Source organism: Entelurus aequoreus, linkage group LG11 (genome assembly GCF_033978785.1).
Source record: "Entelurus aequoreus isolate RoL-2023_Sb linkage group LG11, RoL_Eaeq_v1.1, whole genome shotgun sequence".
NCBI lineage: Eukaryota > Metazoa > Chordata > Actinopteri > Syngnathiformes > Syngnathidae > Entelurus > Entelurus aequoreus.
The window spans coordinates 26,858,069-26,875,466 of NC_084741.1; the positions used below are offsets into that span (position 1 = coordinate 26,858,069).

Here is a 17,398-nt window from a genome sequence, read left to right on the forward strand (position 1 = left end):
AAAATACCACAATGGAAACCCAGGACTGTTGAACAACTTAAAGGCCTACTGAAATTATTTTTTTTTATTTAAACAGGGATAGCAGATCCATTCTATGTGTCGTACTTGATCATTTCGCGATATTGCCATATTTTTGCTGAAAGGATTTAGTAGAGAACAACGACGATAAAGTTCGCAACTTTTGGTCGCTGATTAAAAAAAGCCTTGCCTATACCGGAAGTAGCGTGACGTCACAGGAGGAAGGGCTGCTCACATTTTCCCATTGTTTACAATGTAGCGAGAGAGATTCGGACCGAGAAAGCGACGATTACCCCATTAGTTTGAGCGAGGATGAAAGATTTGTGGATGAGGAACGTGAGAGTGAAGGATTAGAGTGCAGTGCAGGACGTATCTTTTTTCGCTCTGACCGTAACTGAGGTACAAGGGTTCATTGGATTCCACACTTGTTCCTTTTTCTATTGTGGATCACGGATTTGTATTTTAAACTACCTCGGATACTATATCCTCTTGAAAATGAGAGTCGAGAACGCGAAATGGACATTTACAGTGACTTTTATCTCCACGACAATACATCGGCGAAACAGTTTAGCTACGGAGCTAGCGTGATAGCATCGGGCTCAAATGCAGATATAAACAAAACAAATAAACCCCTGACTGGAAGGATAAACAGAAAATCAACAATACTATTAAACCCTGGACCTGTAAATACACGGTTAATGCTTTCCAGCTTGGCGAAGCTTAACAATGCTGTTGCTAACGACACCATTGAAGCTAACTTAGCAAGGGGACCTCACAGAGCTATGATAAAAACATTAGCGCTCCACCTTCGCCAGCCAGCCCTCATCTGCTCATCAACACCCGTGCTCACCTGCGTTCCAGCGATCGGCGGAAGGACGAAGGACTTCACCCGATCATTCGTGCGGTCGGCGGCTAGCGTCGGCTAGAGCGTCTGCTATCCAAGTCAAAGTCCTCCTGGTTGTGTTGCTACAGCCAGCCGCTAATACACCGATCCCACCTACAACTTTCTTCTTTGCAGTCTTCATTGTTCATTAAACAATTTGCAAATGATTCACCAACACAGATGTCCAGAATACTGTAGAATTTTGAGAAGAAAACAGAGCTTTTTTGGATTGGATTCAATAGTGTACCAATACTTCCGGTTCTACGATTGACGTCACGCGCATACGTCATCATACATAGACATTTTCAACCGGAAGTTTAGCGGGAAATTTAAAATTGCACTTTATAAGTTAACCCGGCCGTATTGGCATGTGTTGCAATGTTAAGATTTCATCATTGATATATAAACTATCAGACTGAGTGGTCAGTAGTAGTGGATTTCAGTAGGCCTTTAAGCTGTACATCAAGCAAGAATGGGAAATAATTCCACCTGAAAAGCTTAAAATATTGGTCTCCTCAGTTCCCAAACTTTACTGAGTGTTGTTAAAAGGAAAAGCCATGTAACACAGTGGTAAAAATGCCCCTGTGGCAACGTTTTTGCAATGTGTTGCTGCCATTAAATTCTAAGTTAATGATTATTTGCAAAAAAAAATTAGGTTTCTCAGTTCGAACATTAAATATTTTGTCTTTGCAGTGTATTCAATTGACTATAAGTGGAAAAGGATTTGCAAATCATTGTATTCTGTTTTTATGTACGAATTACACAACGTGCCAACTTCACTGGTTTTGGGTTTTCTATTTGTTCAAAGTAGATATTGTAATTTTTAAGACTGATGAAAACACTTTACAGCCAATCACTGCATGTAGTATGGAATTCATTGATGTCATGGTGTGTTACTGTTAGTATGGTCTATACCAGGGATGCCAAAAATGCGGCCCGCGGCCGAACGGGTTTAATCCAGCCCGCGAGATGAGTTTGGTAAATGTAAAAATTAGCTGCACTTTTAAATGAAAGAAACTGCTGTTCCAAATGTGTTCACTGGATGTCACAATAGCAATTATGTTAGGAAAGCAAATGTTGGGGCCGATCAAGTATACCAAGCAAGAGGTACGCAAAGCGGTGCTGTGGCTTTTTCTCCTCGACCTGATGTAAAATCTGCCGTTTTACGTCTTCTGCGTCTAACATATTGTGCTTTGGCACCCTCATTTCCACAAAATGTCTCTGTCAAAAAAGAGGAAAGTGGACGCAGAGTGTTCCAAGAAAAAATGATTCTCCTATTTATTAACGGAAGTGAATGGGAAACCACATTTTTTTGTGATCATGTTTTCTCTGTGATGAGCATCAATAAAACAAAGCTACACGCAAGGCTCACGCGCAAGCACTGAATAACATTCTGAAATTGTCTGCCACTCAAGATGTGATACCTGATATTGATGCACTTCAGAACACTAAAAGATGCCTGGTTTCAGGAGTAAAATAACAATCGGCAACCCCATTTAAAATGCTGCATGAGACATTGCACCTTGATGGAGTACTGTGAAAATGATTGTGTCCTGTGGAAATTTAAAGAAAGTGAGCAGCCTGTAATTTACTGTAATACTGTCAGTCTTTTAAGTTCATACATTTGGTTTGTTGCACAACTTTTATTTTTATATCAATACACAATGATGCCTACAAGGCAGGGAGTAACTCAACCCTCTTGAATAGTTTCTACTTCAGTTTGTTGAGTTAGCACAGGGTTAATATGTGTAAATAACAAATTAGGTATTTAAATACCTAGAAGAGTTTTTATTTTATTATTTATTTTGTATTTTGTTTAATACCAGATAGGCTGTGACTTAAAGTTTAATGGCCACTGAGACAAATGTGAAGTTCATTGTGTTCTTCATTGGGTTTTTGCTAACGCTCCAGTTTTTTCCTCTGAATTTTCAACTAACTTGAACTGTTTTGTCAAGAAGGATTATTTTTGATATTTTCAGAATGTGCTTGTTCTATTTTGGGCCAAAGTACAACAAAGAAACAGTCAGAATTTGTCACACTGTAGTTCTATTTTTAAGTTATTATGCCATGATTTTACCTGTCCGGATTTTCCTCCATGCGTCCCCTGAGCTAAAATGAGTTTGACACCCCTGGTCTATATTGTGTACCTTATGACCTCACTCTATTGCGGACGAAGTACACTGCCAGGAGGAGGCTGCAAGATGGGCCAAGGCAGTCTCTTTGGGCAAACAGGGTCAGTGGACGAGATGGGACAGTGTGGAGAGGAGGAAGATCAGCTGGAAGGATATGTGGGCCATGGAAGCTAGGCAGTTGAGCTTTGTCATCAGAGCTACATATGACATCCTTCCAACACCAGTTAACCTTCACTAATGGTTCGGCGAAGACCCGGTGTGTGCCCTTTGTTCCATGCCAGCCACCCTCAAGCACATTCTCACAGGGTGCAAAACCAGTCTCACCCAAGGACGTAACACCTGGCGTCACAATCAAGTCCTAAAGACCCTTGCGTCCACCCTGGAGGACAAACGAGTAACCATCAACTCCCTGCCACCACCAGCAGCCAACCACCAGCAGACCATTACCTTTGTCCGCGAAGGGGCTAAGGTAGTCAGGAGCTGCTCCGTACCACCTGAGCGAGGCCAGCTATGCTTAGCCCGCGACTGGAGGATGCTGGTTGATCATAGCCGGCAGCTTGCGTTTCCTCCGGAGATTGCTGTGACCACCCTGAGACCGGACGTGGTGCTCTGGTCCCCTTCACAAAAAAAGGTTTTCATCATCGAGCTCACAGTACCCTGGGAGGACTCAGTGGATGAGGCTTATGAGCGAAAACACCAACGCTATGCCGAGCTTGCAGCTGAAGCACAACATCGTGGCTGGAACACTGAGGTCCGTCCAGTGGAGGTGGGCTGCAGAGGCTTTGTGGCGAGATCTACCACCAAATTGCTTGTAGACCTGGGAGTCCGAGGCCATCGCTTGCGTATAGCCATCAAAGCTGCATCGGAGGCAGCCAGTAGCTGTTCATGAGGAGGAAAGACCCCTGTTGGGCCCCCGAGTAACAAGCCAGGAGGTATGCGGTCAGCTTAGGCTTGACTCAGGGAAAAGGACGCCCCTGCCATGCATAGTCCCATGAGAAGTCTGCTGTTCAACACCAAGCGACTCATGATTAATTGGGATTGACGCAAGCCCTGGGCCGATCACCCTGTGGCTGGCCACCCCTGGAGAGGGCGTCTAGTGATAAGGCCGAAACGCCCAGTGACCCAGGGGCACACTACTGATGATGCAAAACACCCATCCACCATTCCACCAGTCATCACCAAACACTCTCAAGTATGTGCCAGCACAAAGGAATTTTACAACTTATCCTGTGTTTTTGTAAACTGAAGCTTGTATTCCGACATGTGACTTCTTCCCGGAAGTGAAAAACAGTGGTGTCCAACCAAGCCAAGATGGCTGTTGTGCAGCAAGCAGCGTGCAAACTATCTGAGTACGCAGGAGGCCAAGATCTTGCAAAAAGCAGGTACGAGCAAAAAAAATCTAACTATGCAATGGAATAGATCCCTACACTTTATCAAAAAAAGATTTATCGAGTGATATTAGGATTATCCGCTGGGCGCGTTCCCATGCATGTCGATTTGGTGCTCCAGATGTCTTTCTACACGACAAAACAGATGAAAACTTGGAAAAGCATGGATGTCTACAACTTATTTGTGTATTGCTGCATCAAGGAAATTGGTATCAGGGCTATCCCGGATAAATAGGCATTGTTTTTGCTCGGGTAAGGTCGCATTTCATGATTTGACTTAGCATTTACAACCATGTTTGTTGCACGCACCGTTTTCGAGCGAGTATGTGTGTTTTTCCCCGTCTTTACCAAAATATAACAATATATTTCAACGTAATGTGTGTGCTGAAAGCTTCATTTATGATTGCTGCCTTTGGTAAAAGCTTAACTCTCTTAGGTTTTGCTCACATTTGCTTTCTTTTATTTAGACTTGCCAAGTTGGTGCTTTACGAAACATTCATAGTAAAAATGCGTTTAAAAAGATACAATTGATATCAAGATAATACTTAAATGGGAAATACTAAACGTTAAATGAAGTAATCACTGCAGACTCATGCATTCTATGACTCTGCTCCCTTGGACTGGAATGCCTGCTACTTTTGTCGTCGTCTTTTGTAAAATCTTGCCCTCTTTCACACTTTTTGATTAAACGCTCGAGGAACCCGAATAAATATTTATCCTTTTCGCGATTTGATTGGTTCGTACAGCTGAAAACAACACAATCATAGGGCAGTTTTCTTTAAAAAAAAAAGTCTAAAGGTGCCTAGTACCCATGAAAAACTGATACTGGCTTAACCAACATGCATATTCAATGTGCTAGATGTAAGCCGAAGCCCAGCAATACTGTACATTAGGCAACATGTTTGGTGTCGAGTTAAGAAGTGTCACTATATGTTACAAGGCAAGCTGCATTTATTACCTCCACTTAAGAGGTTTCTGTTTTGTAGGGTTGCTATCATTAAGAATAGCCCCTTTTCCAGCAAAATTCCAGGAACTTTTTAATTTCCGGTAACTAAAGTTCCTGTAACTGAAAGGTTACTATTGCTCTGTGTGGTTTGCATTTCCACCGCACTTAAAGTTCAGAGTAATTAATACAAATCAAGCAGAAGACGTATGGGGTAGTGGTATAGTTCTACATTGATGCCATGTAATTAAACTGACAATATTACTCTTGGGTCCGAATACCCTTGAAGTCTATGTAAATAAATTACAAAGCAATTAGATACAAACAAGCTAATTTAAAAACAAAGGAGTGAAATTTTACACAAAAAATAAAGCTAAAGGCATTATGTAATAAGAAAACAAATACATTTTAATAATATTAATGAACACAAACACAAATATTGGTCTTTAAATATATAGATACTTTTTTTTTTAGCTCTTTTAATAGACTATTTAGTACAAATTACCTGATGACATCACAATCTCGACCTGTGGGAAATATTATGTTTTACCTAATATAATGAATATTCATGATTAATCATTGTAATTTCAGTTTTGATAAGAATGATTATGATTGTTATTTTAGCCATAATTATGCAGCCTGAGTCAGATGAGTCTTTATGATCCTGTAATACGATACGTAATTGATATTTGAAGTTTAATCAAAAATTCCTTATAATCTCAATAGATTTAATGTATGCCTCTTCTTCTGTATGGATAGAAAATTATTATGTTACAAAATACTATATATTACCAAAGAGACACATTTATATAGACTTCACTGAAGTTACTCAACATGTTTTGTTATGTCTAAAATAATATCTATTTAATTGGTTTTAATGGTACAAAATAAATTTAACATTAACGAAACAATGTAATAATTTTTTTTCCTGTAAGTAAAATGATAGGGTTATTTTCTTACTGTACAAATAACTACAAATATATGACATAATGTTAACTATACAAACAAATTCAGCTTTAACAAAAATAACAAACGTTCAAATTTACTTTTCAACCTGCATGTGAAAATAGGACATGTTTAGGGAAAACATTAACATTCTGTTCACTCGGCTTCAGTCTCACTAAACAAATGTTATGTCGTTGACAACTGATACAGCATGTAACAAACTATCCATCCATCCATCTTCTTCGGCTTATCGGAGGTCGGTCGCGGGGGCAGCAGCCTAAGCAGGGAAGCCCAGACTTCCCTCTCCCCAGCCACTAAGTCCAGCTCTTCCCGGGGGATCCCGAGGCGTTCCGGGAGACATAGTCTTCCCAACGTGTCCTGGGTCTTCCCCGTGGCCTCCTACTGGTCGGACGTGCCCTAAACACCTCCCTAGGGAGGCGTTCGGGTGGCATCCTGAGCAGATGCCCAAACCACCTCGTCTGACTCCTCTCAATGTGGAGGAGCAGCGGCTTTACTTTGAGCTCTTCCCGGATGACAGAGCTTCTCACTCTATCTCTAAGGGAGAGCCCCGCCACCCGGCGGAGGAAACTCATTTCGGCCGCTTTTACCCGTGATCTTGTTCTTTCGGTCATAACAAAAAGGCTCATGACCATAGGTGAGGTTGGGAACGTAGATCAACCGGTAAATTGAGAGCTTTGCCTTCCGGCTCAGCTCCTTCTTTACCACAACAGATCGATACAGCGTCCGCATTACTGAAGACGCCGCACCGATCCACCTGTCGATCTCACGATCCACTCTTCCCTCACTCATGAACAAGACTCCGAGGTACTTGAACTCCTCCACTTGGGGCAAGATCTCTTCCCCAACTCAGAGATGGCACTCCTCCCTTTTCCGGGCGAGAACCATGGACTTGGACTTTGAGGTGCTGATTCTCATCCCAGTCGCTTTCACACTCGGCTGCGAACCGATCCAGTGAGAGCTGAAGATCCTGGCCAGATGAAGCCATCAGGACCATATCATCTGCAAAAGGCAGAGAACTAATCCTGGAGCCACCAAACCGGAGCCCCTCAACGCCCTGACTGCGCCTCAAAATTCTGTCCATAAAAGTTATGTACAGAATCGGTGACAAAGGGCAGCCTTGGCGCAATCCAACCCTCACTGGAAACGGGTCCGACTTACTGCCAGCAATGCGGACCGCCACAATCAGACAGTCCGATACCCCATACTCTCTGAGCACTCCCCACAGGACTTCCCGAAGGACACAGTCGAATGCCTTCTCCAAGTCCACAAAACACATGTAGACTGGTTGGGCAAACTCCAATGCACCCGCAAGGACCCTACCGAGAGTATAAAGCTGGTCCACAGTTCCACGACCAGGACGAAAACCACACTGTTCCTCCTGAATCCGAGGTTCGACTATCCGGCGTAGCCTCCTCTCCATTACACCTGAATAGACTTTACCGGGAAGGCTGAGGAGTGTGATCCCACGATAGTTGGAACACACCCTCCGGTTCCCCTTCTTAAAGAGAGGAACCACCACCCCGGTCTGCCAATCCAGAGGTACCGCCCCCGATGTCCACACGATGCTGCAGAGTCTTGTCAACCAAGACAGCCCCACAGCATCCAGAGCCTTAAGGATCTCATCCACCCCCGGGACCTTGCCACTAAGGAGCTTTTTAACTACCTCAGCAACCTCAGCCCCAGAAATAGGAGAGCCCACCACAGATTCCCCAGGCATTGCTTCCTCATAGGAAGACGTGTTGGTGGGATTTAGGAGGTCTTCGAAGTATTCCCTCCACCGATCCACAACATCCGCAGTCGAGGTCAGCAGAACACCATCCTCACCATGCACGGTGTTGACAGTGCACTACTTCCCCTTCCTGAGGCGGCGGATGGGGGTCCAGAATCTCTTCAAAGCCGTCCGGAAGTCGTTTTCCATGGCTTCCCCGAACTCCTCCCATGTCCGAGTTTTTGCCTCCGCGACCGCTGAAGCCGCATACCGCTTGGCCTGTCGGTACGTGTACGCTGCCTCCGGAGTCCTATGAGCCAAAAGAACCCGATAGGACTCTTTCTTCAGCTTGACGGCATCCCTCACCGCCGGTGTCCACCAACGGGTTCTAGGATTACCGCCACGACAGGCACCAACTACCTTGCGGCCACAGCTCCAATCAGCCGCCTGGACAATTGAGGTGCAGAACATGGTCCACTCAGACTCGATGTCCAGCACCTCCCTCGTGACATGTTCAAAGTTCTTCCGGAGGTGGGAATTGAAACTCTCTCTGACAGGAGACTCTGCTAGACGTTCCCAGCAGACCCTCACAATGAGTTTGGGCCTGCCATGTCTGTCCGGCATCCTCCCCCACCATCGCAGCCAACTCACCACCAGCTCCGCCCCTCTCTTCACCCGAGTGTCCAAAACATAAGGCCGCAAATCCGATGACACAACTACAAAGTCGATCATGGAACTGCGGCCTAGGGTGTCCTGGTGCCAAGTGCACATATGGACATCCTTATGTTTGAACATGGTGTTTGTTATGGACAATCTGTGACGAGCACAAAAGTCCAATAACAAAACACTACTCGGGTTCAGATCCGGGCGGCCATTTTTTCCAATCACGCCTCTCCAGGTTTCACTGTCGTTGCCAACATGAGCGTTGAAGTCCACCAGTAGGACAAGGGAATCACCCGGGGGAGCACTTTCCAGTACTCCCTCGAGTTTATCCAAAAAGGGTGGGTACTCTGAACTGCTGTTTGGTGCGTAAGCACAAACAACAGTCAGGACCCTTCCCAAAGGCGGAGGGAAGCTACCCTCTCGTCCACTGGGTTGAACGCCAACATGCAGGCTTTGAGCCGGGGGGCAACAAGAATTGCTACCCCAGCCCGTCACTGCGTGCAACGCCAGTGTGGAAGAGAGTCCAGCCCCTCTTGAGAGAACTGGTTCCAGAGCCCTTGCTGTGCGTCAAAGTGAGTCTGACTATATCCAGCCGGAACTTCTCCACCTCGCACACTAGCTCAGGCTCCTTCACCCCCAGCGAGGTGACATTCCACGTCCCAAGAGCTAGCTTATGTAGCCGAGGATCGGACCGGCAAGTGCCCTGCTTTCGGCTTCCGCCCAGCTCACAACGCACCCGACCTCTATGGCCCCTCCCATGAGTGGTGAGCCCATTGGAAGGGGGACCCACATTGCCTCTTCAGGCTGTGCCCGGCCGGGCCCAATGGGGACTGGCCCGGCCACCAAGCGCTCGCCATCGTGCCCCAACTCCGGGCCTGGCTCCAGAGGGGGGGCCCCAGTGACCCGCGTCCGGGCAAGGGAAATCTGAGTCTCATTTTTTGTAATTCCATAGAAGTCTTCGAGCTACTCTTTGTCTGATCCCTCACCTAGGACCTGTTTGTCTTGGGAGACCTACCAGTGGGCAACATAGCTCCTAGGATCATTGGGACACGCAAACTCCTCTACCATGATAAGGTGGCCGCTCAGAGAGGAGTGTAACAAACTAAATGGTGATTATTTGATGTGATCCACTTTAGTTCCTCTTGTTTACTGCCTCCTATATTTCAGCACATATACCTCAAACTACGAGATCATAGAGTTCTTTGTTCCTGCATCTGTTTTGTTGGTACTGTAGTACAGTGGTCGGATCCACTGCAACTGTTCTTGATCCTCTTATATCCTTTTCAGATTTTTTGATTATTTATTTGGACGTGTATTTTACATTTGAAACCATAAGACTGTCAGCTATTCTTTCACAGACTGTGTTGTTTTGAATCACCACGTCAAAGTCCCGTTGAATATATTTATTTGTAAATACGGTCCAATGAGTCCATTCACTTCGAACCCAATAATATGAATTAGCCTACCACTCCAAGTGGGTTAAAAAGGGCAGTTGAGGTGCTTCCCCCTTTAGCCTATGTCAGCATTTTGTTGTAATCCAATGAAGGAGAAATGTGTAGCTATGCAGGCCTGGCCCTAACCAATCTGGTGCCCTAGGCAAGATTTTAGGCGCCCCCCCCCCCCCCCCCCCCCACCACCCACCACCCGAATAGCTTTGTCTTTGACCTTTTTTTTTACTTAAAGAAAGCAAATTAACATATTATATGAGAATGTTATGTTATGATTATCTTTAACCGAATCACAGCAGTGCTCAAATTAAAAACTAGCATTCCCTCTCATGTGATATTGCTTAATTAACATTAATGATGTGCACTTTAACAACTAGGTTTACAACTATACCTAATATATAAAGAGGTGGAAAAGTGAATATTACCTGCAGGGCAAACATTAGTTAACCAGAAGGTAATAACAATGTAAACAAAAAACACCTGCTTAAAAGATCTAATACAAATGTCCCTGAGGAATGTAAGGTGGGAGTACTGTAATTACCTAACGTTACATTATTATTTTCTAAAACAATTTAGCCCCCTCCACAATATTAACCCGACGTTAAAACAGAACTAGCTATTTATTGATTAGCAATTGCCGAATCATGTAACATTAGCTTAATGCTAAAAAGCCAGGTTACTATCACATTCTGTAACAGACAAATAATTTCATGTAGGCTAACGTTACCTACCTGCTACCTCTGTCTTTTTCTCGTTTCTCCTCCTCTTCTTTTCTCTTTTTTCTTCCCTGGGCACCTGACAGTTTTGGCCGTTTTGACATCTTGTGTTGATTTTTTGATGTGGTAAGAGTCATGATACGGGAAGGGAAGGGGGCGCACCGTGCGGGGGCGGGGGTAATGTTGTAACAAAATATATTTCTATTAAATAGGCTTTACATTGCATTTTAATTAACGTGGGATTATTTTTTGTATTTAGAAATAATAGTACCAACTTTTTTTCTTTTTTTTTTTCTCCAACATTTGTGGCACTGGCGTGGCGCCCCCTGATGGGCGGCGCCCTTAGCATACGGCCTATGCCACGGGCCGGCCCTGTATCTATGAATGGAACTATATACAAATTTCATATCATGGTTATCATTATTATCGCCGTATTATTGAATGTGCTTTCAAATACTTATACACACACTCGATAAAATCTTGTGACCAACTTTTTTTAAGATAACGAAAAGATATACAGTATACACTGTTAGAAAATACACTATTTTGCAGATTTTGTGTTTCTTATTCTTCACCAGTGTTGGGTTAGTTACTGAAAATAAATAAATAATGATAAATGGGTTATACTTGTATAGCGCTTTTCTACCTTCAAGGTACTCAAAGCGCTTTGACAGTATTTCCACATTTACCCATTCACACACACATTCACACACTGATGGCGGGAGCTGCCATGCAAGGCGCTAACCAGCAGCCATCAGAGGCAAAGTGTGAAGTGTCTTGCCCAAGGACACAACGGACGTGACTAGGAAGGTAGAAGGTGGGGATTGAACCCCAGTAACCAGCAACACTCCGATTGCTGACACAGCCACTCTACCAACTTCGCTACGCCGTCCCTCCTAAATAAAAATAAGGAACTAGTTACAGTTACTAGTTACTTTATTTCAAAAGTAACTCAGTTACTAACTCAGTTACTTACACCAAAAAGTAATCCGTTACTGTGAAAAGTAACTATTTAGTTATTTCTTTTTTTCTTCTTTTTCTTTTAAAGCTCCCATTAATGCCCTTTTAGCCTTCATTTCAGTACTGTTATTGCATTGGAGAATAATACAATCTGTTGATCAACTTGACATGCATTTGCATCACTGAACTCTGCTAAGCAATGTGGTCTACATACAACACACAAAGACAAAGATATGTTTCAAAGGGCCAATTTATTTCAGGCTAGAACAAATTGACAAAACTATTTTACATAGCTGCAACATAACATACATAAGTAACAAACAGCATACTAACAACATAGCTGTAAAGCAAGGAAGGCACACACTATATACACAAAGCCTAACCAGGCGTTTTTTTCTCAAGGAATTCTGAAACAAAATCATGTCTGAAGCCCAGAACACTCACACATTTCCCCAGTTTTAGTTTAGAGAAAAGCAAAGATTGGCCTGGCCCACTAGCATCGCTCTTTGTTTTTGAACTTTATAGTCTATACATTTAGAGTGATGTGATAATCAAACACTCTAGAAGTCTAGAATGAAAGAGTATATAAGAGAATTGACAGAGTGTGTACCTTCAGTGCTGAATGATGAGCAGAGGCAGAGTTAATCCTTAAGTGGTGGTGGTGGAGGTGAAGTGGCATCGGAGTCTGTGTCTCTCTTTACTAGCTTCGTCGAAGCATGTTGCTTTTGTAGCTGTTTCAGCAGATTTGAATTGCTGTTTTGGGCAGTAGATGGGATCTTTGATCCAAGACACAATTTACATTTAACTAAAATGTTATTTTCTTTGTGCTCGACAAAGAGAATATCTAAATGTTAACAAACTCCACTGCAGCTCCGCCATGATCAGACAAGCCCCCCCCCCCCCCCCCCCGCCTTCCCCACACCCAGACACACACAGAGCGCGCGTCTCTCTTCTCTGGCTTGTGACACAAGAAGAATCAGAAGGACGACACTGCAGCGCTCCAATAAAACACACTCAGATTTTCTGTTTCTAACCGATACTACATAAAAAATAACGTAAAATAACGCAGTAACGCATCATGTAGTAACGGTAACTGAGTTACTAAATATAAAAAATAACGCGTTAGATTACTAGTTACCGCCGAAACTAACGGCGTTACAGTAACGCGTTACTTTGGAAAAATGTTCCTCTTTTTTTCCTCAGTGTGCTCACATCCCTGATTTCGGGAAGCATTAATGCTCTTTTTCCCAATTGCTCTAAATTTACTTTTCTTTATTTTTTTCCCATCATTCTTTACTAGTTTTTTTTTTTTTTTTAATTAGCTGCGAGATGCCGCTGACCTTCTAGCCACACGTTACAAAAACTTGAGTCCCAGTCTCCTCTCTACGTTCCTTGGGTAAGGGTAATAGGTTGTAAAACATGCTTCCTGTGTGCACACACAGCAAGAGAAAAATCTTTATCCTGCTTTTTTTGAAGGCAAATGTCCCCTCTGTAATGATGGGAATATTTGACCTGGAAATTTATTTTTTTTATTCAGTCCTATAGTTTTAAACAGTGCAAAGCAAAATCATTCTATTTGTAAATCACACCTTCTGTACTAATTAACACTTTACTTATTCCATTAACAGATAAGCCTAAATGAAATACTTGAGAGCATTTGGTGTGTCTATATACAGCTGTAAATAAAGATGTAATTTCTGTTATCACTGCTGTCTTGTTAGACGATATGTTCCTACTATTGTTGTTAGGCCTCCTGTATATGATTTTTAAAATCAAGACATTAATTCACAGATAAAAGTTGAACCATCCATCCTTTTGGGGTCGCGGGGGGTGCTGGAGCCTATCTCAGCTGCATTCGGGCGGAAGGCAGTATACACCCTGGACAAGTCGCCACCTCATCGCAGGTAAAGTTGAACCAATTCCCCCCCAAAAAAAATTGTCCTCATGTATTTATTATTATTGACATCTAAAAGCATATGTCTCCAACTAGCACACTGACATGCCACCTACATGCTTTCCTCTATGTGAAAGGCTTTTAGTATAACTAAAATTATAACTAACTAAACAATGATTTTTAAACCCCATAGGGAACATTCCATTATTCCCCTCTATTTCCTCTCTAAAATCAAACTTTGCTTTGACAACAAAAGACGAGTCATTCCTCCAACTCCTTTTTTTCTATTTTAATCCTTACTTCAAAATATTTAAAGCAAACTGTAGTGTTACTGTGTGTGTCCACACGCGTGTCGCTGCTCCAAATAAGAAATAGTACTGCTCGCCTAATACATTGTTTAAATGTACTAATTGTAATGAATAATGCGTCTGTGTCTCTTAAACGCTGTGGTCCATAGACCTTTAATTAACAAAACTGCAGAATTATGTCTAGACATACTTAAGCTTACTTCAGTGACTTCCTGTTCATGCATGATCATCTTCAAAATAAAAGTGTGCCTTTATTTTCTTACGTTTTACCACTAGCACTATCTTATCAAAATGTTGTTTATCAAAGCTAACTGATAACTATTGGAATTAACATGTATCTGCCTTTATTCATTGTGTTCCTGTCATTAATTATAGTTAGTAACTGAATGCATGGTGAACCACAAATGGGAAGTCTTGCTTTTCTAATGATGTTATGATCACACCTAGAATTCATATGTCTTAAATGTAACATTGTTATGTTGTAGTCTATTTAATTCACACACAACAGGAGACGAACATAGGAATAAACAAAACGCTGACAGCTAACTAAAGGTAAATCAAACTCTAATAGCCAAACACACCATCAATACAATACACAATAGAGATATATAGAATGCTTTACATCAAAGTTCTTAGAATTTGACCTTCTTGACCTCAGCGGTCAAAACCAGAAAGACAATTTCAACACAATAATTTCAGTTTTAACCCTTTTATATACTTGTTCCTGCGCACTTGGCAACACTTCCACTATATATTCAGTTTTACAATTGTATATTGTGATTAACATGGTTTGGAGTACTAATGCACTCTCAAGTTCAAGAACACAACAGCCACCAACTGACATGTTGACCAATACGACCCTCTACAACACACACGTGCCTTAGGCCTCTACAGGATAGGAGGACTTTGACAAGACGAACAGACACACAGACAGCTGTGATTATTTGTATCCTGTATGGTTCATCTTCGCCTTAAGTACTGTATGTATACTGTATGTTTGCTTAGTACTTAATATCTAGCAGGTCTCATCAGGAGATATACTACATTTGGGCCTTAACTGCCTTATGCACAAAAAATATTTTTCCAGGTCAGGAAAATTTTTCATTTTGGGGCCTCTGAGGTCCGTGGGTGTCAGCTGGGCGCATTGGAAGTTTTTGCGTCGCTTCTGTCTCTTATGATTTATCTCTTTTATAGACTTCTATATATGTCAGTGATGCTATAGAAATGTAATTACTGTATATGCAACATATTATATCACACATCTTAATAAGATTGAGCATTCAAACAACATACTATCCATGCATTTTTCCACATTCCCAGCAACAAAAGAGTAGTAGTGTACAGAAAATGTGAAACAAATTCCAAGTCCTCAGTCAAACTTTTTAATCACCAAACAACACAACAAACAGTCACTGGTCTTCTTTTTTTTCCCTAGAGCTTTGCACTCCTCCCATGCAGCCCACATGCACACACACACACACACACACACGCATGCACGCAAACAGACACACACATGTATACAGCAGGCTTACATTCCAAAACTCCATATTCTCCATACTCTCTTATTCCCAACTTTAAATATTTTATCATCTTATACTTTTACAATGTATTCATAGTTACTTGTTTAGTAACGTATTTGTTTGATTATTTAAATGTTCTGTAGGCTCTTATTTTATTAGTATCCTATTTTAATACCCTCACAATATCTAGCGCAGGCATTAATTTGTTCCCCTTTTTGTATGCGTCTTTTTCTTAACTTTAACCCCGGTCCCCATGTTGGGATTTAGGCCTGCACTGTAAAACCCCTGTCTTTGACGGACTATCAGTAAGCTTTTTATAACCTCTTGTTCAATCAAATTTCTTCAGGCATTTTAAAACTCATGTCCCCCAAATGAAAGGATCCCCATGTGCCTTTATTAGCCTTCCCTATAACATTCCTTCACTATAATTTTTGGAAAATTATAGTAACAATGTTGTCTTACACTGGTCGGAGATCAAACCCGTTTTTCCAGATTTCCCAAACCAACACCAAAGCACCCGGCTTGGCAGCTGCTCCAAGACCATGAGCTCTATGTCTCATATAAATGATTGGGCCCTTTTTCGCCTGTTGTTTTTCTGAGTCCAGTCCTGAAAGTGCTGGTTAAAGTCATTACACATTTTTTCTCAGTACCCCATGCTGTCTTTACATTTCCCCCTCTTAGTTATTTTCATTTTTTGATCTCCTTTTTTCCTCTCAATAATGTTTTGAACCTGGCTTGGTTTTAACACAACAAATGTTACCATGACTATACTATACTTTACAATGTTCGACTTTCACGCAGCTACCGCAGGGGTCGCCGAGATGAGCGGTCGCATCTTCTTTCGCTCCGGCTAGGAAACACAATCAACTATTCGGATGATCCCACACTTCCTCCTTTTTCTACTGTGGATCACGGATTTATATTTTAAACCTCCTCGGATACTTTACCCTCTTGAAAATGAGAGTCAGGAACGCGAAATGGACATTCACAGAGATTTTTATCTCATCGACAACACATCGGCGAAGCACTTTAGCTTCGGAGCTAACGTGCTAGCCTCGTGCTTGACTGCAGATCGAAACAGAAGAAACATGCCCCTGACTGGAAGGATAGACTGAAGATCAACTATATTATTATTACTTCTACTCTCAGGAGACACTGAACTTAACCCTGGACCTGTAACCACACGGTTAATGTTGTCCCGCCTGGCAAAGCCTAGCAATGCTACTGCTAACGACGCCATCGAAGCTAACTTAGCTGTGGTACCTCCTATCTGCTCATCTCAACTCAAGCTCACCTGTGCTCCAGTGATCGGCGGCTCGACGGAGGACTTCGCCCCGTTCATCGACACGGTCGGCGGCTCGGGGCGGCGGTAGAGGACGACCCAGACATCGGTGAAGGCAGCAGCCCGGCGGCGAGCGGCGCGGTGACTGTAGACATAGACACTCCGGCGGCGCGGCGGCGCGGCGGCGAGCGGCGCGGCGGCGGTCAACGAGGCGACTGTCGACATCGACACCCCGGGTCTGCAGTGGAGACGGTGTGGCGGGGGGTCCATGCGGCCTCTCCCCGGTCCCTGACGGTCGAGGACGCGGCGTCTGGACCCGCGGCATACACAGGATTTAGGGGCTCTTTCATACTACCACGGTCTTTGTTCTCAAACGGACCAAAGCCCGCGAACATGAAATCCACCCCTACCCCCACCCCCAACCCCCTACCTGGCCCCCCCCTCTCCAACTCCGCCCCTCCCCCTTCACCTGGATGAAGATCAATATGCCTCTCTCTCCCTTCTCTCCCTCCTGCTCCCCTAAGCAGCTCCAGCCAAACAACGAACTGAACTTCTCTCCAACTTCAACT

The 17,398-nt window shown here is 43.1% G+C and overlaps 1 protein-coding gene across 13 annotated transcripts in view; it reads left to right on the forward strand.

Moving 5' to 3' along the window:
* Window positions 1–17,398, forward strand: part of LOC133659919 (ATP-dependent translocase ABCB1-like) — a 99,415-nt gene that overhangs the window by 31,502 nt on the left and 50,515 nt on the right. For 10 of the 13 annotated variants that reach the window (XR_009827743.1, XM_062062788.1, XM_062062792.1 and 7 more), the window contains one exon: window positions 13,617–13,729. The gene's annotated coding sequence lies outside the window, so the exon portion shown is untranslated. Of the gene's footprint in view, window positions 1–3,975; window positions 4,226–4,314; window positions 4,416–9,691; window positions 9,811–13,616; window positions 13,730–17,398 lie in introns of those variants that run through there. The other 3 variants (XM_062062787.1, XM_062062786.1, XM_062062789.1) reach the window with 3 other exon arrangements.